Genomic DNA, 22655 nt, shown 5'->3' on the forward strand with positions numbered 1-22655 from the left:
AACCAAAATGCCCAACAAACACTTTTCCATAAGCTCTATCCTTCCCTCTCTATTTTCCTGAGCAGAAAGTGAATTGCTGTTTTAGCAAGCTGGGGAAACACAGGAGTGGATTAAATCCATGGTCCTTCTATCCCAGGATGCCATCTGTGGTGATGGGCAGCAGTCTGGGTGCCCTTCTGCACTCTCCCTGCATCTGGCAGTTCCAGGGAGCCAGAGGTTACACCCAGACCTGCATCTTTCCTATCCTCTCTCTGTGCGTTGTGAACTCACCTCATGTTTTTCAACCTGCTTATGCTTTTGCCCTCCACAGTATCCTGCGGTAATGAGCATTACAATTTAATTAGCAGACATGATAGGGAACCTATCTGACTCTATTCAGGTGCTTAAGCCAGTCTTGCCCAAACAGTGAATCAGACTGCTCTCTAAGGATGCAAAAAGGGATGCAGGACACGTGAGAGGGGCCAGGAAATTGCTTCAGTTCTCACTGGAACATGTTCACTGAACGTGAAGAGGAAGAGGGAGGGAGAGAAAGGAGAAGGGAATAAGGACAGAGCAGCTTCCTGGCTTGAATCCAGAGACTGAGCTGAGAATAAATAATAATACGTGTCTAATGAGCTGACAGAAACACCCATAATTCCCATTAGCAGAAACCATCCTGCTGCCTAAGTCAAGTCTCCTATCATGGCCACTGTGACCAACACGATATAAAGCCTGTGCTCTAAAGAAAGTAAAAAAAGGAGAAAATGAGGACCCAAGTCTACCTGCTACTCATACACAGAGAGAAATATTCCTCATCTCTCCAGTTCCTCCCCTTCCCAGCCATCACCTCACAGAAAACACTGCAAGGATGCCATACCTACAGCCACACTACTCACTGCTTTCCAAGGCAGGAAATCTCAGCAAGAGCACAACTTTTGTGTTGAAGAACTCCACACAACACCACAGCATCCTCGTTACCATGATGGTAAAAGTGGCCAAAACAAGAGGCAGGTTATCCAGCAGGGAGGCAGAGCTCCAGGGAACTGATCCTCATGCAGCAGCGGGAGGGGACCAGCCCCAGCTGTCCTCATTTCAACTCTGGATGCCAGCACATTTCTTGCTTCCCCAAGAGGGAACTTAACCTAACTTACCCTGAAAACACACTGAAGCGGAATCGCTCCGACAGCTGAAAGGAATAACAATCCTGCTCCAGCTTTGCAGCCACTGCAGCTCCCTCACACAGGGACAGCTCCATCCTCCCCTGAGTCCTAACTGCACTGGGCCTGGGCATGCAAGAGGAGCTGGCTGGCAAGATGCTCTGTTGCAGTGATTTGTGCTTACTGGCCATCTCCCTTGGCAGGAAAATCAGCTGAGAGCAGCCTTTGCCTTGCTCTGATTTAGTGCTTGTCCAGCTAAGAAACCCACAGCTGTTTAAAAGCCACTGACCTGCTCTGGTATTTCTTAATCTGAACCACAAGCTGGGTCTGGACCCTTCTGCAGTTATTCATACCAATTCCACATTGCTCTCCAGGATTTCAGGTTCAGATACTTTCAGGAATCACTTGCTAGCTGGCTTTTTTTTTCCCCAAATTGGGAAAGTAGAGACTACCATCCACCCCTGGCAGCACCTTGTCTCTCTGGGACAGGCAGCACATCTGGTTCCCAGCTCTCACCCTCTGAAATGTGCCAAATGCAGGTGCTGAGATGAACCTGCCCACCTTTGTACCAGGCTGTCAGCCCAAGCAACTGCAAAACCCTGCTTGTGTGCAATCCTTGCATTTAGGCACTCACTCCATACAGGTGCCTCTCACTTCCAGAGATAAAAGACCGTGGCAAATCCAGACCCCAGTTTTTGATGGTTGCATCCTGTGCTGAACTTGGCGATCCTCGCTAAACATGACTTTATAAATGCCTCATCCTGCAGGTTGGCTTTTTTTCTGCTCTCCTCATGTTTTTCTTTCTCTGTCTCTAGACAGAAATGATTTACATGTTTGTTTACTCTGAGCTACATTCATCTGAGTCATTCAGCAACCCTCTACCCACAATCATATTACAGCAAATTTGGAACTGGAGTCTCAGGGAGTGAATATTATGCTGTTGTCAAGATGAGAGTGGGGGGCCATATTCTGCCACTGGGTTTCAGGAAGACCTGACTTTTGCTAGAAGCATGCCAAAATCCAACAGCCTCATAATCCCCTGTGTTCTGCATTTCTTCGGAAAGAAGGAGAATATCCAGGCAAATAAATTACTCTATATTTACACCAGTTACAGTGTAACAATTAGTAGGATTTGGCTCATTTTGTACAAATTATACTACTGTACTTGTAGGAATAATCTATTCTGTTTCAAACTAATTTTAGCCACCCTTGAGTGCTCTTCCATCTGTTGTAGGGAAAAAAAATTATTTGCACATAGCTATTGTGAATTTTCTTCTCCAAGGTATGTTTCCAAGAACTACATCTCTCAAAAAACAACGTAATCATATTATTAGCAAGACTCATAGCTCAGCTGACAGTACCTTGTCTATTAAATCCCCAACATGAAAAGACCTCAGAATTGACATTCTAAGGATTTTTTTAAGGTTGCCTGAAATAAATCTTTGCAGAAAGCAATCTGATCAAAGAATTTTGAGCTTTGCATTACCTTTAACGCAATTCTAGAAGCTATGCAGAGATTCTACCAAAGCAGAAAGAGGTTATGGAAAGTAACAACACCTTTTAAAAAATATATTACAAAACAAATGAGATATCAATACACTACAGTGAAAGCGATGCACATTAAAACAGAAATCATTCTCTCAGAAGCCCAGTAATAAAAATAAGGAATTCTGTTAATGTTCTATGCACTCACAAGATATATTAAGACTGATCACAGCTTAGTCTCAAGCTCAAGTCCTTTTCCATCCAGCTTCTCTTCACTGCTTTACAAGAAAAAAAAAACAAACCAAGACCAAAAACCAGCACCTAGACCTTTTTCTTTACTTTTAATGCTAGAAATGTACTCTGTAACAGTATCTGAGACATAGTTCTTGCCTGGGAAGACTTGCACCTAGCTGGTAGTGTACTGATCCCTGCTGTACCTGAGAATAAAAGTAAACCAGGTGGAACAGCAAAGCTCCACCACAGAGAGCAGCGGGCTCACAGCAGGCCAGGGGGGCGTCATGGTCAGGGGAAGCACCTTCATGTCTTCATCCACCACTCACATCTTAATGACTCTGGGGCTGAAGTGTTTCTTCAGCTGATAACTACTGCCAGGTTACATGCAGGGAAACTGGGAGCGAATACTCATGGACTGAACAGGGTGACACATCTGCTAACACCCAAATGGGGAGTGCTTTTCTGCCTTTTCTCGAGAAACAACACTACATTTCTTTACGAGGGAGTATTAGTCAAAACCCCAGTTCCTTTAGTCTGCTTTGGAGCTCCCTGAACAGGCATTTGGCTTCAGTTCCAATAAACTGCCTAAAGATACCGCTTCAACTTCTGAAAAGCATTTTTAAAGCAGCAATACAGTAATTTGCATTTACACAGTACCTGCCTGGCTGAAAAGTGTTTTCAAGGGCTTCTGAGCAGCTTCACGGAGCCCTGAGAAGCAGTGACACAGGATATGCCGTAATTAAGGAGAAGGCAATCAACACCGAGGAAGACTGAGAGCCTTGCCCAGGATCAGGCAGGATGTCCTCAGAACAGAAAAACCCTTCTCAGCTCTCCCGTGGGGACAGGCACAAACACACAGAGGCACTGTGACCATAAAGACAATCCTTTTCCCAAAAAATCTTTCCTTCCAGCTTTGATCCCGGTGGGTCTCTTCCTACTCGGGATATTCTGTGCTCCTTGATCACCTCTTGCATTGTGCACAGGGCACTGCATTACATAAGCTTGGCTTGCTTGCACGGAGATGCACCGGGCACAAAACTTAGGGTTTACATCTGACCGGCAGAAAGATCAAATATTTTTTACAGTACAGTGGAAAGTTAAGAAGAAGTGGTCAAACAGACTGGGAGTTCAAAGTGATGCTGCTCGAGAATGCAAGACTTGGTACGTGACTGTTCAACCATGTTACCTTAGAGCATGGAGAATTTAATGGGAGACTTGCACATTACCATATTCATAACCATGACTAACAAATCTGTTGTCAATGCCACCAAAAATATCACACCAGCAGAATGTTTTTATACCAGAGAGACCACTGAAGTCACGGCTCCATAGTAAACAAATGAACTTACGAAGAGTCTTGAAAATCAGCCCTTTTTTCTTTTTTTTTTTTTTTTTCCTGCAGAATTTGATACACTATAAACTGCGAGATGCCTGGTAGTTCAAAGGGGGTCGATAAAAGAGGCATTTTTCTTCTGCAAGCATCACAGCAGAGAACACCCCTCCGGTATCACTGTCGCCTTTCCCACGCTGAGGGCACGTGGATCACCCAGACGACTTAACAGCCAGGTCAAGGGCTGCCCGAATGAATAACAATTTAAATCGGCATTTAACCTGCTCCGCGAGGGTGCAGGTGGTCGGTGCGTGCTGTCGTTTAGGGCAAGGGCAGACAAAATCCAGCACCGTCCCTCGGGATGCGAGTCCCGGTGCTACCAGCAACTCCCGTGGGGGAGCGCGGCCCCGCATCCCGTCCAGTCCCGCATCCCTCCCGGCTCCGCATCCCTCCCGGCTCCGCATCCCTCCCGGCTCCGCATCCCTCCCGGCTCCGCATCCCACCCGGCCCCGCCGCTGGCAACTTCAGCGGGAGCAGCGCTCCACGCCGGGGCAGGCGGGTGCCGGTGGCTCCGGGGGATGCGGGCACGGAGCGGCCCCGACCACCCGCGCCCGGAGCTCGAGGGCTCGGGGCTCCAAGTTCCGAGAGTGCCCGCCGGGCTCCCGGCCCCGTCCCCCCGCCCGGTGCCCCGTCCCCGCTCACCTCCGCGCCGCTCCGTCAGGCGGTACCCGCCGGGGTGCCCGCGGGCCCGGGGCTCATCCGCGATCCGCCGGGCGCCCAGCGCCGCGGGGCGCGGCCGCCCCCATTCCGCCCGCCCGCTGCCCGGCCGGTCCCTACGCCGCTGCCCGCGGCCCCGCGGCTCCGCGCCGCCGGCGGGCAGGGCAGGGCGGCCGCCGCATCGTGCTCCGCGCCCCGGCGGGCAGGGCTGCGACCGCCTCCCCAAAAAACCCCCGCCGGGAGCTCCCCGCGCTGCTCCCGCCGCCTCCGCCCGTCCCTCGGCGGCAGCCGGGCCCCAGCCGAGCGGAGCGGAGCCGAGGCGAGCGGAGCGAAGGCGAGCGGAGCGCCCGGGCACACGCCGCGCCCCCCGCACCCGCTCACGGGCACACGCCGCCCCTCGCGCAGAGACACCCGCCCCGCACACGCACACACCGAGACACACACCCCGCACAGAGAAACACACCCCACACAGCCCCGCACACCGACACACACCCCGCACACGGACCCACAACCCGCCGAGAGAAACACACCCCGCACACCGACACACACCCCACACGTCGAGACACCTGCCTCGCACAGCAACACACACCCCGCACACAGAGACACACACCCCACACACAGACACACACCCCACACACCCCGAGACCCCCGCCCCGCACACACATACACCCCGCCCCCCCATTACACACCCCACTCAAGTGCGGGTACAGCCACACCTCACACACCCACACACCCGCACACACCCACACGCACTGGTTTGGTCGGATGGAGTTCATTCTCTCCCCAGTGTCAGGTGCAGGGCCGTGTGTTGGGTTCGGTGTGAGGATGGTGTTGCTCACAGTGCTGTAGCTGATGCTGAGCAGGGCTCACCCCAAGGCTGTTCAGTGTCCCATGCTCTGCCAGCGAGCAGGTGCACAGGGAGCCAGGACAGAGCACGGCCAGGACAGCCAACCTGAACTGGCCAAAGGGATGCCACAGTGTCCTGCCCAGTATGGGAACTGGGGGAGCTGGCCGGGGTCATTGATCACTGCTGGGGACAGGCTGAACAACTGCCAGCAAGTGGTCAGTGACTGTATTGTGTGCATCACTCGCCTTTCTTGGAGTTTATTCCTGTCTCTCTCTTGTATCTCCCTTCTCATTACAGTTGGATGATGATGATGATAATATTTAATTTTATTTCAATTATTAAGCTGGTTTTATGTAAACCCACAGGTTTTGCCTTCTTTCCAATCCTCCCCCCCATCCCACTTGTGGAGTGTGTATAAGTGAATGTCTGCTGGGCTGGGCTTAACTCCTGACACCCATGAACCTACACCCACACCCACACCCCCACAGTTCCCTCACATCCCTCACAGCCTGGCCTGGTCCCCCAGCAGCCTGGTCCTGCTGCAGGGAGGTCAAACCATGAGTGTCCCAGAGCCATCAGCACCTCCCAGCGCAGCACCGGGTGACACCTTGTCCAGGGAGCAGCTCTCGACCTGAACTCTCCAGCCATCTCAAGGCTTTGAGTCCTTATCTCCTCCTCATTTCCCAGCCACCTTGTCTCATGGATGTCAAAGTCCTTTAGACAACTGATCAAGGCTTCTAACTCCTTTAAAGACAGACTGAATCCAGGGAATTCCAGCTTTCACCTTTCCCCTGGCCAGGATAGCTTGCCAATAGCCAACCAAAGGAACTTTTCCTCCTTCCCCTTCCCACTGACCCCACCAGGTTATACTGGGGTTCACTTCTCCCCTTTCTGCACCTCAAGCTGAATTTCTAAGACTTTCCTTAGACCAGAAGAGAGGAACTGACCTCTGAAAGGAGCTAACCAGGAGGGAGATCACACTGATCCTGCCTCCACTGTGACATTCCCACAGCCAGACCCATTGTGGGCAGGACCACACCCATGTGGGAGTTCTGTCCCGTGCGGTTCTGTCACGGACACGACATCACAGCGTTAAATTATTTGTCCTTTGTAAGCACCGTAACTGTTACAATGAGCCTTTCTTACGCTTCATGCCCTGAGTCTTGGCGCTCAAGAAGAGCCTGTAATTGGCCTTATAGACACATCAAACCCATGTCCTGCCCCTTTAATGATCAAAATCATTGCCAAACTCCCCTAAATTTTGCTGTGATAGAGTTAAAAGATTAATAGTACGTGCTCACACTCTGAATTTGCTGTACCTCACTCATGCTTCCCTTGAGGAAAGAGTTTACTTGCTCCAGCCTGTGCATAGGGACCACTTTGTGTGTGACAGAGATGCAGCCACCTATGAGGAGAAATGGAACCACAGCTTTAATGGGGCACAAAAACATAACACGGACAACACTGGGCTCCACAGCTCAAAGTTCCAGAGCCCGCCAGCAGCTCTGCCAGGAATGCACCACCTAAATCGGTCACAGCATCGGGACAAACTCTTCTTCCCCTGCAAACAGCACTGGAGTCCACTCAATATTTTATTGTGCAAATGTTGAGCTGCCCTCCCTATCCTCTGAGGTTCTGAGCAGCACTGAGTAAATAATTCACAGCAAATCATTTATTCAAAACTTCTGCCTGTGTTTTGTGTCAGTCCAAGAACACAAAATTATGTTCTTCCCGTTCAGGTTCAGCCAACCTGTGTTTTAGGGTTTGGGTTTGAGTTCCGAGGGCTGGGACACATGAGGGGCTGCTGCAGGGGTTTCACTGTGCCGTCTCTACGTGTACATGCTGAGTGGGTGCAGTTGGCTTTGTAAATGACATCCATTTGTCCCCGTTCCAGTGGGATGAGCTGAATTTACTGCCAGGGAACAGCCTTGAGCCCAAGGAGAGAGTCCATTTAGCAGCCAAGATTAGGTTCAGATTACAGACAGAAAATAGTTCTAGTGAGACAAAAAATTAAAGCAAAAGCCTCTCGTTACTGTGTAGAGACAACATAGGAGGGGGTTTCTCCAGCCTTCCCTTCTGAGTGGTGCCATCAGTGTCCTCTCCTATGTTCTCTGTAGGGTTTTTATTCTGCTGCCTTTTACTGCAGATCCTGGCCCTGGGTTCTGCCCAAGCAGAGACTCTTACACAGTGTCCACAGTCTGGAAGAGCAAAAGGTTGATTTCTGCACATGTAAAAGGGTGCCATGCCATCCCAGGGGGTGACAGGAAAAGCTGATGCCACCCTGTTAGCAGGGGAACAGGGCAAAGCTGCAGCAGGGAAACTTCACTCAAATAGCAATGAAAAAGACCCCCAAAAATCCCACAAATGCAGGTGATTAAAAAGCAGTGTCATTTTTGAAACACCGTAACACAACCCAAAGTCCATTTTAAAAGGCTATATATGTCTATCCCATTTGGGAATTCATCCCTCTGGAGCCACCTGAACTCAATTAACCATCAAGGACCAGATTTCCATGTACACCAAGCTCTGGCAGTGCATGGTGGCACTGGTGCCAATCAGAATCAGGCCCAGCAGGGCACTGAGAACCCATTTTGTGTCCCAAAAGCTGTCCGGTGCCAGTAATCTCAAGAAAAATAACAAGTAAAATGGGCATGATTATTTATTTCCCATTTCTTTACCAGAAAGGGGACAGTTGCTGAGCCCTAAAAATGGAAAGGGGAGCAGTTATCCTTAGAAATTTATCCTCTGGAAAAATGCCTTTTATCTCACTGAAAAAAGTGTGTTTTCCTTCATTGTGCAGAAAGGCAGATTTTGCATATTTTAATTAGATCAGTTGAAAATGCAGGAAAAAGAGAAAAAAGAGAACCTGCTTTGCTGTCAAGCTCCTTAGTGAAGAAAAGTTCTGAAAGTTCAGGAACTTGGAGGGAACTTTAAATCTCCATGGCTAAAAATAATCCATCCCTTAAGAAAATGCCACCGATCTTTTTTTTCTTTCTTTCTTCTTTTTTTAATCATCGCTGCCTTAGATGACTTCAGGTCATCAGAACGTGGAAATTCAAGTAGGAAACTGGAAATCTTTTTCTTTTCAACTTTCTGGCTCTTTTCAGAATCTTTTTGCTGCTAACTGGGCAGCGGGTAATCCCTGCAGGGCTGCCATTCCACTTGGATTTGCAAGAAGCGCTGCAGCTTGATGAAATACAGCTTGACAAGATGTTTGGAGCTCCAGCTGGTGGTGCAGACACGAGCAGGAGATTTCTATGCCTCCTCTTCAGTAGTTTTAATTTTTCTCTGGATTACCTTTATTAGCATTATTTTAGATTCTATCTGTTTTGCTCCACTGGACACACACGGAGCAAACACCCCAGGCTCTGCTGGTGGCACAAGGGACAGCTCGGCCCATGACAGTGGCAGAGCCTTGATTCATGTCAGGGGAAGATCAGGCTCCAGGACTTACACCTGCTGCTCCCACTAAAGTGGACAGGAAAATTAGTTTAATCCCTGATGTCACAATGTTCCTTCCATCCTGCAATGGATCACAGAGTCACAGAATCAGCACGGTTGGAGAAAATCTCTGAGATCATCGAGTCCAACATTTAAACCAGCACCATGTTCACCACTAATTAGTGCCACATCCACAACACCTTTTGAAGTCTTCCAGGGATGGTGATTCCAGCACTTCCCTGGGCAGCCCATTCCAGTGCTTGACCACCCTTCTGGTGAAGGAATTTTTCCTAATATACAACCCAAACCTGTCCTGGTGCAACTTGAGGCCATTTCCTCTTGTCCTGTTGCTTGTTAAGCGGGAGCAGAGCCTGAACCCCCCTGGCTGCCCCCTCCTGTCAGGGAGTTGTGCAGAACCACAAGGTTCCCCCCGAGCCTCCTTTTCTCCAGGCTGAGCCCCCCCAGCTCCCTCAGCTGCTCCTGGGGCTCCAGACCCGTTGCCCAAGGAGTTTGTTTCCATGTCCTTTTTCCCTTTTGCTAGTAGAGCATTCACATCTCTGCCTCCCTCCTGCAGATGGACACAGGAGAACCCCGGGCTGTTTGGCTGCCCACACCAAGCCGGGTATTTCCTGGCAGGGCTGACACTGAGCTGCACCATCTCACAAGTGCTGGCTCCTGCAGGAGCCAGGAGGGGATGGCTCCTTCATAGATCCCTGCTCCTTACTGCCATTTGCTCCTTCTGGAAGTGTGCCCCTCTCCCTCTGTGCACACACAGGGGGGTGATGGATCTGCTGACCCCTCCCTGTGCTCGTGGTCCCTGCGTGGAGCTCTGCAGGACACACTGATCCTGGCATGGATGCCTGAACCCAGTGTGAGTCCTCAGAAACACCCCAGCAAATCCCCCCACCAGACACACACGTGGGTTCGGTGCATGTTGGAATTGTCAGAAAGGAGGCAAAGACCTTGACCTGGCAATAAATCTCCTGGGAAGAGCATGGTGTAATGGCACACAGTGCCAGGGAACTGCAGAGAGCTTGGCAGCCAGGAGCACTCAGGCATGTGAGAATATTTGTATGAGGCCAAAGGAGTTTAATTCCTATCTTCCCATAGTTCACCTCTAATTTTAGCCTTTAGGATGAATACCTTTGAAGTGTCGCCTTTATGCTCTCTTGCCCTGGATATCTGTCTTCAAACCTGGTCTCTTCCTTAGTGTGCAATTATTAATTCTTTTTAAAGCAGAGTTTTGGGTATTAGAAAAAAATTCTTTAACTATGAGGGTGGGGAGGCCCTGGCACAGGGTGCCCAGAGAAGCTGTGGCTGCCCCTGGATCCCTGGAAGTGTCCCAGGAAGGTTGGATGTGGCTTGGAGCGCCCTGGGATAGTGGAAGGTGTCCCTGCCCATGGCAGGGGGTGGAATGGGCTGATCTTTAAGGCCTCTTCCAACCCAAACCATTCCATGATTCTGTGATTCTATCTATAATTACTCTGGAGCTGGGCATGGTTACTTTGTATTAAGTGGCTGGAACTATTTTACATTCCATCACTGCCTCATATTATTTTTTGCTATGTTTAGTCCTTGGTTCACAGACTTCCTTTCCCCAGCAACTCCAAGCCACCCTCCATTTCAAGAAAACCACTGAAATCTCTGCATAGAACTGGAAACTCACTGTCATTACTTTCACCCCATGCCATCTGGGCAAAAGCAAATGCTGTCCAATGCGTGTCTGAGCGGGCAGTGAGAAGGGCTTGCTGTCAGCTATACCTGCAGAGCTGCAGTGTTTGTTTTCCCCAGCACCATATTCCCCATCCTCAGCCTCAGGGTGAGCCGAGGGGAGACCCCAGAGGCAAGACAGGAGTGGGGATTTGGGGTGCAAACTGCTTGAAATGCCAAGAAGGAAGGTGTTCCCTTCTGCGCTGGATGGTCTGTGCCCACTGCTTTAGGAATAGGGGGGTCATTGCAAAATCCACAGTGGCTCCACTTCAGGCACTCAGCACTGTCAAAGCAAAGGTATTTTGAAGGGGATCTGCTGTGGGGAGTGGCTGCCAGGTGATAGGGATTGGAGAGTTCAGCCAGAACTTCCCAGTCAGTATCTCAAAATGCTATGGAACCACACAGTTCTACACTATGCATGTCCCAATATAATTTTTATATATTTATATATGTATATATATTTATGCTGCACCTGGATGCAGCCTACACTCATCTGTATTCAATTAGGATTTGCATATTGGGGACATCAAATCCTGTGCCCTGTCCTTCTCAGGGCTCTGTTCTGGCTGAGACAAAAAGGCAGAAAACCACACTGGATGCAAGAGGAATAAAAATCCTGGAGAAAATCTTCCTATCTCTGCTGACAATCGGTTTCTGTGCTGGAGCAGAAGGGATTAGATCCCTCAGAGAAAGATAAACTTCTGTCTGGCTTGCTGGAGAAAACTCTCACTTTACAGATAAATCTCCCTGTGTGCCATCTTCAGGGCTGTTTATCCTCTATGCATCTCCCAGGCTAATTACAGGCAGTGGCTTTCTTTGTGTGCAGTGTCCTGCAGTTCTGAGCATTGTGCTCTTGGTTTTTATGTGCCACGAAAATCAGGGACTCAGGAGAAGTCTGCACATGCAGAATATGCAATAAATGGCTCATGAGTGTCCATCCTTCTTTCTGTGCATCTGTTTCTCCCCTCCCCCAAACTGAATCATTCCCATCTTTTCTCTCTCCCCCTCAGCAAGGACATGTCTTTTAATTCAGGATTTTGTCTTTTCATCACTTCAACTCTCAAGTCTTTCATACCTAAGCAGCATCGTGGTTATCCAGGTCCCACCAGTAAGCCTGGTGTGCCCCTGCAGTTCTCACCTACAGCCAGACTCTGATATCATTTATGCATGGAACCTAAGCAAAATATTGATTTCAGTGGTGTTTCTCATGATTTACATTTGTGTAACAAAATTGTTTGTGCTGCAAATATCCATTTTCCCTCCAATTTAATGGAAATATGATTCATCATGTGGGAATAATTCTGTTTGGCTTTTAAAACTGGCTGCACTGGGGACTGACTTTTCCAAGTAAAAAAACTCCTGACTTTGCATAGTCCAGACTACAAATTATTCTTTGGTAATAGGAACCTCTCATTTTCCTGTGGCAGACTTGTACAAAAGGAGTCCATTCAGTCATGTTGTCATACCTTACACAGTTATTAATGAGCTCAGGGATGGAGACACAGTAGAAGGCTAACACACTAATGATCCCTTATTGATTTCATTGCAAACCTTCAGGTGTCATGGGATTTAATATTGCATTGAAGGACAAAAAGAAGTATTTTTGTAAGGAATCAGCATCTATCTGCAATTTCAAACTATGGTATCAAAATTGGTCCTTTAGTAGGAGCCTTTAAAGTAATTTCCTTTGCTTGTGCAAAGCCTCTACTACTTTGCTCTTAGTATTTCTACCCATTATATTTTACTGCCTTCTTTCCTTTTTATGACCCCATTTTTATTTACAGTACAGCCCTTAATTTAGTAGTGCTGACACAGTTACATTTGCAGCAATAGCTTAATTACCATATATTCATGAATAGGGTGGTTAGGGATAGTAGCTACAGAACATGACAGATTCATTTGCATTATTATCATTAGCATGCTGCACAAACGAGTTTGTGTTTGGGAAGGGACTGTTTCATGGGGCTATATTGGTTCCACAAGAACCCAAGTCTGGAGGAGAGGAGTGAGCTGCCACTAGCACTGTACTGGCCTGAAACCTCTGCAAATTGCACTGTGATCGTGCTGACAGATGGTATGCAATGCCATTTTCCTACTCAGCAGAAAATGGAAAAATATAATAAAGACACGACAGAGATTGGAGTCTTTATCAATGAGACTTGAAATCTAGTGCACCATATGCTTGGTATAAAAAGAAACATTCATCTGAAAAAATTAAAGCAGAGCATAGGCTGAATTTATCTGTTACTCTTCGTAGACTTCGTGGTTAGGTTTTAATCCATAATTTTAAACATAAGTGTAACTGTAGTGAGTAATAACATGGTGCTCCAACATCTTCCTTGCTCTCTAGTAGCAAGTCCTTCCCTCACTGCTCTCAAAACAAAACTCTCTCTGTGCTAAGGTGATTTTGTCAGCAGGAAATGGGCTGGCACCAGCCAGGGCTCTCAGACCTCCTTCCCAGACCTGACCCAATGCCTGGGGGCACAGGGATCTGAGCCAGCAGAGTCTGACCTTTCTTTTGGCAAAGGCCCAAAGATTCATCTCCAGACATCCACAGCCAAGGCTGGTGTTTCTGCCAGGATTATTGTGGCTGCTCTTTACTGGGTGTTCTTTAGTGGCAACACACGAGGCTTGCTGACTGCTTGAAATGTAGGCTCACACACTCTGCTGATAAATATATCCCTTACAGGTATCATGCAGGGATGGCCATCATTCCTGGCAACATGCCAATGGCCAGTTCAGGTGTATGGGAAATTCTGGGCCACCACTGACTGCACGTGGTCCATCCCTGGGCACACGTTCACTGCACAAAGAGGGAGTTGCAGAGCTCGAATCACTGAGATGCTCAGGTGCGTGCCTGGTGCTTGGCACAGGAGAAGTTCCACTGGAGTTACTGCACTTGCTGAAAATCAGGTGTTTACTGAAGTGCCTCCCCTAATCTGGAGCAGGGATCAGGTCTGAGGGAGCAGGGAAGCCAAAATGATGCTGTGAGTGTCCCTTGAGGCCATGAACTCTGTTTATGCCATGAGATAGAAGTGGCTGGGACGGCTGATGGCACAGACAGGAATGACAACTCTGCTCCCACTGGGACAAGGGGAGATTTCCCAGTCTTAGCGATGAATTTGCAGTACACAAAACTGGTGATTTGGAAAAGTAACCATTTTCCCCCCTCTTAACCCGACCTGTTAGCTTGTTCTTTGGGGTAGGCACTAGTCTGAACAACAGCTTCCTTCAACCACACTCGCATGAGAGAACAGGAATTTGTTTGGAACAGGTAGAGAGGCCATTCAGCTCATTTTCATTCTCTTCTGACACTCCAGAATAAGACAAGAGAAGAGATATGTTCAGTTTTCTTATTCATCCAGGTGAGATTGCTGAGACAGCAGGGCCATAAAACCCAAAACTTGTACCTGGCTGAGCCCTAGGAAAGCTTAATCACAGACAGTGAATATAAAGACAGTTACAGTACAGCTTGTGTGGAAAACTGACCTGGGGGAAGATTTTTTGGTTAAAAACTGAGCTCATCTGTGTTAAGAAACACTGAGGTGCTGGGTCTGTGCCTTTTTGAAGATCACTCTTAAGTCACTACTCAAGAGGGGCACCTCCAAGGCCTCAGTGCTTGTAGTCAAATCCTGCTCACCCCTGGTTTCTGTGGCATGATACTAAAGACTAATCTACATCAGGGGTCTTATCAGTTTAACCCAAATTCCCTTGTTCTTTGTGTCCCTGAAACAGAAAAGCCAAAACACTTAGAGACCATAAATCCTGTAATTTCTTGCCATTTTAAGTCCATATTGGTTATGTGCAGCACGAGTGAGGGAGGCTGTGGATAAACCCTTCACTCAGGAGTTGGACATGTCCATGCTGGATCATGCTGGACGTCATTCTAGCAGCCAGGAGAGACTGAAAGGGGGCAAGCAGACAGCAACACTTTCCTAGGAAATGCTCCCAGCCTCCCACATGCAGCACTGGCACTTCCCAGTCTGGAGGTTCTGTCCTGGTATTTGAGATCCCACAATGATGTTTCCTTCTATAATTTTTCCCCTCTTGTTTTTGAGCTTTGTAATCTTCTAGCACCCACAGCACCCTGTGGCGAGGAGTTCCAATGTTAATTCACATATTCTCTTAAAAACTCTGTTTTTAACTGATTATCTGCTTGTTGTCTTTCATTCCTGAAGTCGATTGACTCCCACACTGACAATAACACGACCCTGGATGTTCCTGGCTTTAGGATGTGCCAGCAGGATGGACTTGTCAGGGCTGCAGAAGAGCTCCATTGGAATAAGACTTGGTCTCTGTGTTCCCAAGCAGCAAAAACACACTATATTACTCAGCAGTATATTCATGCTATAAATACACTTTTTTTCGCATTAATTCATCCTTATTTACCACAGCAGATAACAGAACTCCGGGCTCAGATCCATGCAGCAATAAAAAACGACAGAAATTTCTCCCAGATTATAAAGATTTGTCATGTTGTCACTACGTTTATTTTCTCCATCTATTTCTCTCATTTCTGTGCATTGCTTTATGCTCTGCAGGGCCCTCAGGGGATGAGAAGAGGGTATTGTTTTGAAAAATATAAGGGTTTTTTGATTAAAGGATACAAAATTAATTTGCTTCACAGAGCCTGGAAGCATATTATTTGACAACTGTACTTCACTGAACAAACACAGCACACATGGCCAAATTCATCATGTTGATCACCAGACCCTGGCCGTTTGTTCTCCAGTCTGGGGCATCTCTTTTGCAATCAGAGAATGTGAATTTGGTAAAACACATGGAAACACAGCTTGGTTTTTTTCACTAGGTTGCATAAGGTTAGAGGAATGATGTGGCTGCAGCTCCCACTGAACTGGGGAGAGCACAGCACTGACCACACTGGTGATACTGAACACCACAAAGACCAGTGCTGGAGACTGAACTACCCCCACTGGTAACCCCAGTTTAGGTTTAGTAGCAGGGTTTAGTTCAGGGTTAGGTCCTAACTAACCAGCAGAGATCAGAAGAGTCACAGTGGTTTTCTCTGAAGAGTAGATTATTCCCATTTAAAGGGTTGGGAATTGAGGTTCAGAGTCACATCTGGATGGACACCAGGGCACCACCACTGCCCTCATGCTGGTCCACATCCCAGCTACCAGGCACTGCACTCTGAGGTTATTTTGGATATGTGATGCTCTCAAAACAGAGCATAGTCCTTGGGCAGACACTGTTAGTAACTGGGAAATAGAGCTGAAGACGATGTGCTTTTTTGGGGATTTATACACCAGTAAATGGGGGAGAGAAATCTGTGTGGCTGCCCTGCCCTGGGAAGGCACATCTGTACCGTGCTGTCCCTGTGGATGCAGCTCCATTGGGAGATCCCCTTGATGCACAATAGTTACATTGCCTGCTAAGCCTCTGTTTTGCTTTGTGTTTTTGAGTGCAACAAGGAAGAGCCCAAAATTACTCACACAGGCAGAAATGTCACTATGGAAACAAGGAGACAGTTTAGCCTAGTTTGGCCAGTATTCACAGAGCTGCTCTAATAACCCAGAAGATGGTGCGACCCTGGCTGTCTGCAGAGAGCTTAAATCTTCTAAAACATCTCTATATTTGGCCTAACAGACATTATCAACTCTTCCCTATTCTCACAGGGCCTTCCCATATCTAAAGGACCTTGGGAGCTCAGGGATGGGACGAGACCTGACCAAGCCTTGTGAAGACACCCTGTTTTCCTGTCCCAGCCTTTCCACTGGATCAGATGTGTCTCTCCATCAGTGTGTGTTTAGAAATCACATGATGTTTACATGCACAGAGCAGTTCAGGTCTGTTTTCTGCAGCCCCAGCCTAGGCTCAGGATGGAGAGTGTCCCGTGGTGCCTGTAAGCACAAAACACGCTCTGCTGGAGGACCAGCAGTTACTCCTGCCTCAGCAAACACATCTCGTGTGTACAGCATAACCAGTTCTGTCAACCCAAGTGAAAATAATGTCATAAAAACAAGCTGGATGAAATCCTGCTGCTTGTGAGCCCTGGAGAGAGTGCACGTCCCCATCTCCCTTCTCCCCATGATTTATTTGCCTCCGTTTGCCTCAGTCCACCCAAAGATCTTTCAGGAAGCTGCTGCTGTAACCATTTTTCTCTGCAGATGTGTTGTCTGTGGGGTCTTCCCCTGTAGCCACTTGTCTGAAAGATGAGCATGAGGAATACATGGAGATGAGACCCTTCCTGCAGATCAGCACCAGCTCTCCCTGCCAGCACAGACTGTCACACCTCCTGTGGTATGAAACCAATTTAAGTTGAAAATACAATTAGAATTTGTAATGGGAGTGTTTTAAATACCTTCCAGACAACTCTGTACCTAGAGAGAAACTCAACGTGGCATCTAAGTGGATGGTTCCCAAAAAAGAGTGAGTGAGAATAAGCTCCCAAGGACCCCTTAGGGAAATTTTGGATAGTTATTCCTGCCAAAGGTGGGGAACATGCTCAGGGCTCCCACCAATCCCAGAGACCCTCAGCTTGAGCTAGTTTCCCTCTGACAAACAGAGTAATGAGTCTGATTGAGATGGTTTTGCTGTTTTTATTGCTTTGTGGAGGCAATTACTGGAGAAGAAGGAAAAGAGAAGGAAAAGACAGCTTTTAACCATCTTGGGCAGATCAAACCTTCTCTGTCCTAGAATATCAGAAGTGCTCGGTGGCCCCAGAGCTCCTGCAGGGACCCAGGACCAAACCTGCTCCCTGGGAAGTGTTTCCAGCAGTGCTGGGCGCTGTAGGGGAGAGCTTCAGGGGAGATGCTCTCGCCTTAATCCCTGAGCCACACTCAGCTTTAGCTCAGCCTTTGAACACAAAACCTGTTCCAGTGCAGTCAGTCACCATCCACACCTGAACAGCAAGAGAAAGCAGAAACCTCCTGTTTTTTCAAGCCTTCACCCAGCTCAGGTCAAAGTTAACTTGCAGGGACAATTTTTGTCACTCTCTCCATGGAAGCAGCAAAGCCAGTGCAGGGCTGGGAGCTGGATTTGGGGAGCAGAGAAAGAGACACACACACAGACACACTCCCACCTCGAATTTCCTTAGCATGCATTAGAGGATGCTTTCAGTACAACCAGGGAGCTGTGACCAAAGGTTGGCACCATTTCAGAAAGGCATGATTTCCTCAAAAAAAAAAAAAAATCATTTTTAAAGATAATTAATTGACCCATTTCATCTTTTGCTTTTATTCTTTTTTTCTTTTATGTGCTATTTCCTCTAGCCTATCATTCCTAATCTGTAACTGTGTCACCTTTTACACAATCACATTTCTTACAATAGGCATCTTAAAAGAAAATTAATCCTAAAGAGTCAAATCTATCCTGGTCCTTTCTGGGCTCGTGTTTCTGATCTGATCCATTTTTTCCATGCTGCTCAAAAGGAGTGGAAACAAATCTTCCTGCAAATCACTGCCTCCTTCAGCCTGTGATTCCTCTTATATGATTCATTTAGTTCTGTATAGGAAATAAAATGAGGCGAGATGGTAATTTTTTTCCCACTGAGGCAAGTTTATATTGGGACTTCTTGGAGTCCAGCACTTCTTACTCTTCTTACTCTCACTGTGGTACTACTAAAAACACACAGGAAAGTGAGCTGGTGAAGAAGAGCTGTGAAAAATGCGAGGGATCTGCAAGGTTTCTCCATGTTAGGAAACACAAGGGTTTTGTCTCAGGCTGCTCTAGTAAACAGAATGTAAAAATGCAGAGTGAGAGATGGAATAATCTCCCATACACAATATAATTTCTGTGGGAGGAAGACGTCTGCACCCTTAGTTATACTGAACATGTTCTCCTTTGCCTGCATTGTGCTTTTGAGTCTCGAGTCTCTAAAAGATTCCCCTTGGAGAACATTGAAATGAAAGACTGAATCAAGAATGAATTAATTGTGCTCAGTCATTTTAACGCTCACGTTACCTGGTCCTTCGGAGCAGTGGGAAGAGCAGCTGCTGCTCTGCCCTGGCAGCTTCTGCTCCCTGCAGCCAGGAAAAAGCTGAATCTTTGTTTTTGATGTTTATTTCAGCCCCCAGCATCTTGGGGAGCATGTGAAACATTCGCTGATGCCAAAGTGGTCCCAGTCCTGGGATGGGCAAAATGCAGGCTCCTGCTGAGCTTTGTCAGGAGCATTTGCTCTCCCAAGGTCTTCTCTACTGCAGAGGCACTTCAAATTTAGCCAGGAAGGCTCTGGTGAAGGAGTATCACATACAAACTGGTATTTCAGCATTGGTATGTCAGCTTTCAATCCTGTTTCAGCTCTCCAAGTCCCTTTACAGACTGGAGGTCACCCAGGCAGGTTGACCAGGGCTGACAGCAGTGACCTGATCAAGGTGCCCTCTGGTGACCCCTCCCATCCCAGCCTACCATGGCAATGAAAGTTGGTGGCTTTAATTTAAGACCTAAATAGTGCTGTGACAGCTTCACTCCCCCACTAAATATCACCCTTTCCAAGCCCAAGTCCCTTGCCACCAACTGGGGAAATTATTCCCCTTTTTTAGATGCATTGATGTGAGGCATGGATGCTGTGGCAGGCAGCTTCTCCTCTTGGAGCACCATTTGGCTTCACACACAGTGTTCTCTGGGCCTGGTTTGTGGCCAAGGAGCCAGCAGCAATGTCTTGGGTGCATGGTGAGCCCTTATTGTGCCTCGTCCTTAGCATCAGATGTGGTGGGGAGCACTGTGTAAAATTGGATGTGGAAATAAGAATAGTCCCAAAAGGCATGTGTCAGTATTACTGCCCACTAAACCTGCCTGCTTTTAATTTTGGAAGTGTTTCTGCTGTGCTGCTCTGAGCTTCTCCGACCTTTCATTCAGCACAGGCTGTCTCAGACTAGTCCAGAGGCTACTGAGCACTCAGGATGTGCAGTGGGGGAGAAGGAGAGAGAAAAGACGTCTGGAACTTGGATATTCCCTCCAAAGAAGTGCTGTTTCTATGCCACAAATCAAGTGCTCTTTGAATTTTCAAGGCTCACCGCCTCTTCCAAAGTGGCACAGAAAAGTCACCAACCCCTCAGGAGAGTCTTATGCCCATTGACTTTACAGCACGTTGGAGAACAATCCAAAATGAACATAGATTATCAAAAAAGTCACGGAGATCAGCCTGAGTGAACATTTTGGCTCTGGATGCAGCAGTGCCAAGTCAGAAGACAAGCAGATACACACAGCTCGGCTTTTTTCATAAGAGCACACTTTAAATGGATGTCATCCTTATATATTTTTAGCTTTTAATGTGAAGTTTCACCCCTTTAAAATTAACTTCCCTTCTGACATATAATGATGTGATTGTTCATCACATCTTTGATTCTGCATTAGCTGTTGGAATTCGAAACTCTTTTTTCCTCTTTTTTGAGTGTGTCTTAATAACAAAGTTCGGTTTAAAAAAAAAAAAAAAGTTTGTCTTCGTATGCATTTCCCATGCGTGTGTAAAACTCACAGGCAGCTCCAGAGCTGCCTCCTGATCTGAAAGCCCTCCATGAGTTTTTATAAACTCTACAATATATCGCTGTCATTTCGTATTTAACAGCAGGTGCTATTAAGGGACATAAAATATGTCAGCGTAACCCCCGAAGGAAATGGGAGAGGAGCATCTTGGTTGCAGAGCTTTGTGTGCAGCAGGAGAGTGACAAGTGGTGGGTGTTTGGTTCTGGCACGTTCTCCTGGCAGGCTCCTTGCCTTGAGGGGTGGGGAGTTATGGTACCACTCGTGTGGCACCAGCTCGTCATATATGAATTGCAAATTCTGATCCTCCCTTTTTTGGGGGGGAGTTTTTGGTGAGGAAAAGGCAGGACACTACTTCTTGTTTAGCAAACAGATCTCCTGATGTTCCCAAATGGGGAGGGAAAGGAAATCCTTAATGATACAGGAGTCATCAGTCATTGTCACATGGAATCAGCTGGGGTGTAAAGGCATCATTATCGTATCAGTGTCATCCCTGGGCCCTGGGGAGAAGGCGGTGACAGACATTGTGACAACGTCAGAGAATCCCAGAATGTTTTGGGTTGGAAGGGACCATAAATCTCACCTCATTCCATCCCCACTGCAGGGACACCTTCCACTAGAGCAGGTGGAAGGTGTTGGAAGTCAGACCAATGATTTTTACTGCAACCTGGAAAACTTCTTCCCATGTAGTAAACCTGGAACAGAAAGAAGCAGGAAAAATTCTGAATTTAGATCCCATCTCTGAATTTCACTGGATCTGATACATCTCCGAGGCTCTGGGCTTGGCAGAGCAGAGGGTGCTGATATTACCTGCATTTCCGAAGTGGAGGATCTCTTCCTCTGCAGTTGCATTTCACTCATACGACGAGATTAAAAAATTCTCAGTGGTTCTGTACACATGTAGGTGTATATATAGATATATATATATATGTATCTGTATATTCATCCACCCCTAGTGTGAATCTAGAGCACAATGTCCTGCTAGCCCAAATTTAGATAAAGGTCACAAAGCACCCTGGTTTTCATAGAATGGTTTGGGTTGGAAGACACCTGAAAGATCATCTACTTCCAAATCCTCTGCCACAGGCAGGGTCACCTTCCACTAGACCAGGTTGCTCAGAACTCCATCCAACCTGGCCTTGAACACTTCCAGGGATGGGGAAGTGTTCAAGTGTTCATTTCATCCTGGCAGCATCCAGCCTTTGTGCTTTTAGGAATCTTCTGCTACATCTGGGCTCTTGCTTGTACAGCACATGGAATGCAAGCTACAACCTAAAATACTCAGAGGAATTAAAAGCATAAAGGCTGTGGAGTTGTAAAGTGAAGGAAGGAAAACACTGGTTCACTGGTAAAAAGAAAGAAGGATTTATTTCCTATTTCATTCTTATTACATCGTGGATAATGTCAGTGAAGACAAAATGCAAATGGCACCAGGAAGAACAGAAACTTCCCCTAAATCAGGGTTTCTCACCCTTTAAGGGGAGAGCAGCTCCCTAAATGAAACCTGTCATGATTTTGGTATAAGAACAAGACACTGCAAAGGATGGCAAGAGATGTCAGTGTAAATGAGGCATGGGGTGTTCTGAGAGCTCGGGAGAGGATGTGTGCTCTCGAGCCAAAAGGTTGTCAGGAGACAGGGCTGAGGATCAGAGTAGCTGGAAACTGCTCAGGACTGGCAGGAGAACACTTTCCTGCCTGCTGTGAATCCTGTCTCCTGTGCACAGTTTGAAGTAATACAAAGTAGGCTCTGGAGGAGATAAATTATATTATTAGCTGTTTCTGACTTACTACCTTGCTCTGCATGGAGATTGCTCTCTTCCATGGACAGGGATTGGGAAGCATCAGCCTAAAGAGGTTGGGATCACAGAGGGTCTGTGGGGTGTAGGTTGCAAAAGCCACCCAACCTCAGTGTTACAACAGTGTAGATGTGTACACACACACAGAGGTATAAATGTGCACTTGGGCCTGCTAAAATGCACAGTAAACACAGCACCATGTTTTCATGTTGTCTTATGTTCTCAATACTATATAGAGGACAACAACAGGAACAGGGAAGGAAACAGAGTTTTTGCTCCAAGCAAAATAACTGCAGCTTTTGACATCTACTTAGCTGGGAAAAGGCAGAGTGATATTAAAAAAATAAGAAGAACAGAAAAGCAAAACCCCATTTTTCAAGTTAATTAAACAACCGTAGCAGCCCAAGTTCTTGGTAGACTCCTTTGAAATGCACGGAGTTATCGCTCCTGCTTTAAAGCTGACTGTAAAGCACATCCTTTATCTTTACTCTCCCAGCCTCCTGCTCTCTGTAGATGAG

General features: G+C 47.3%; 1 protein-coding gene across 1 annotated transcript in view; it reads right to left on the reverse strand.

Annotated features, from left to right (window-relative positions):
• TRPC5 (transient receptor potential cation channel subfamily C member 5) overlaps positions 1–4966 on the reverse strand; it is a 93796-nt gene extending 88830 nt beyond the window's left edge. Inside the window, exon 1 of the mRNA XM_048319083.1 lies at positions 4888–4966. The gene's annotated coding sequence lies outside the window, so the exon portion shown is untranslated. The remainder of the gene's footprint in view (positions 1–4887) is intronic.
• Between the last annotated feature and the right edge of the window lie 17689 nt (positions 4967–22655).

Source organism: Corvus hawaiiensis, chromosome 14 (assembly GCF_020740725.1).
Source record: "Corvus hawaiiensis isolate bCorHaw1 chromosome 14, bCorHaw1.pri.cur, whole genome shotgun sequence".
In the NCBI taxonomy this organism is placed as follows: Eukaryota; Metazoa; Chordata; class Aves; order Passeriformes; family Corvidae; genus Corvus; species Corvus hawaiiensis.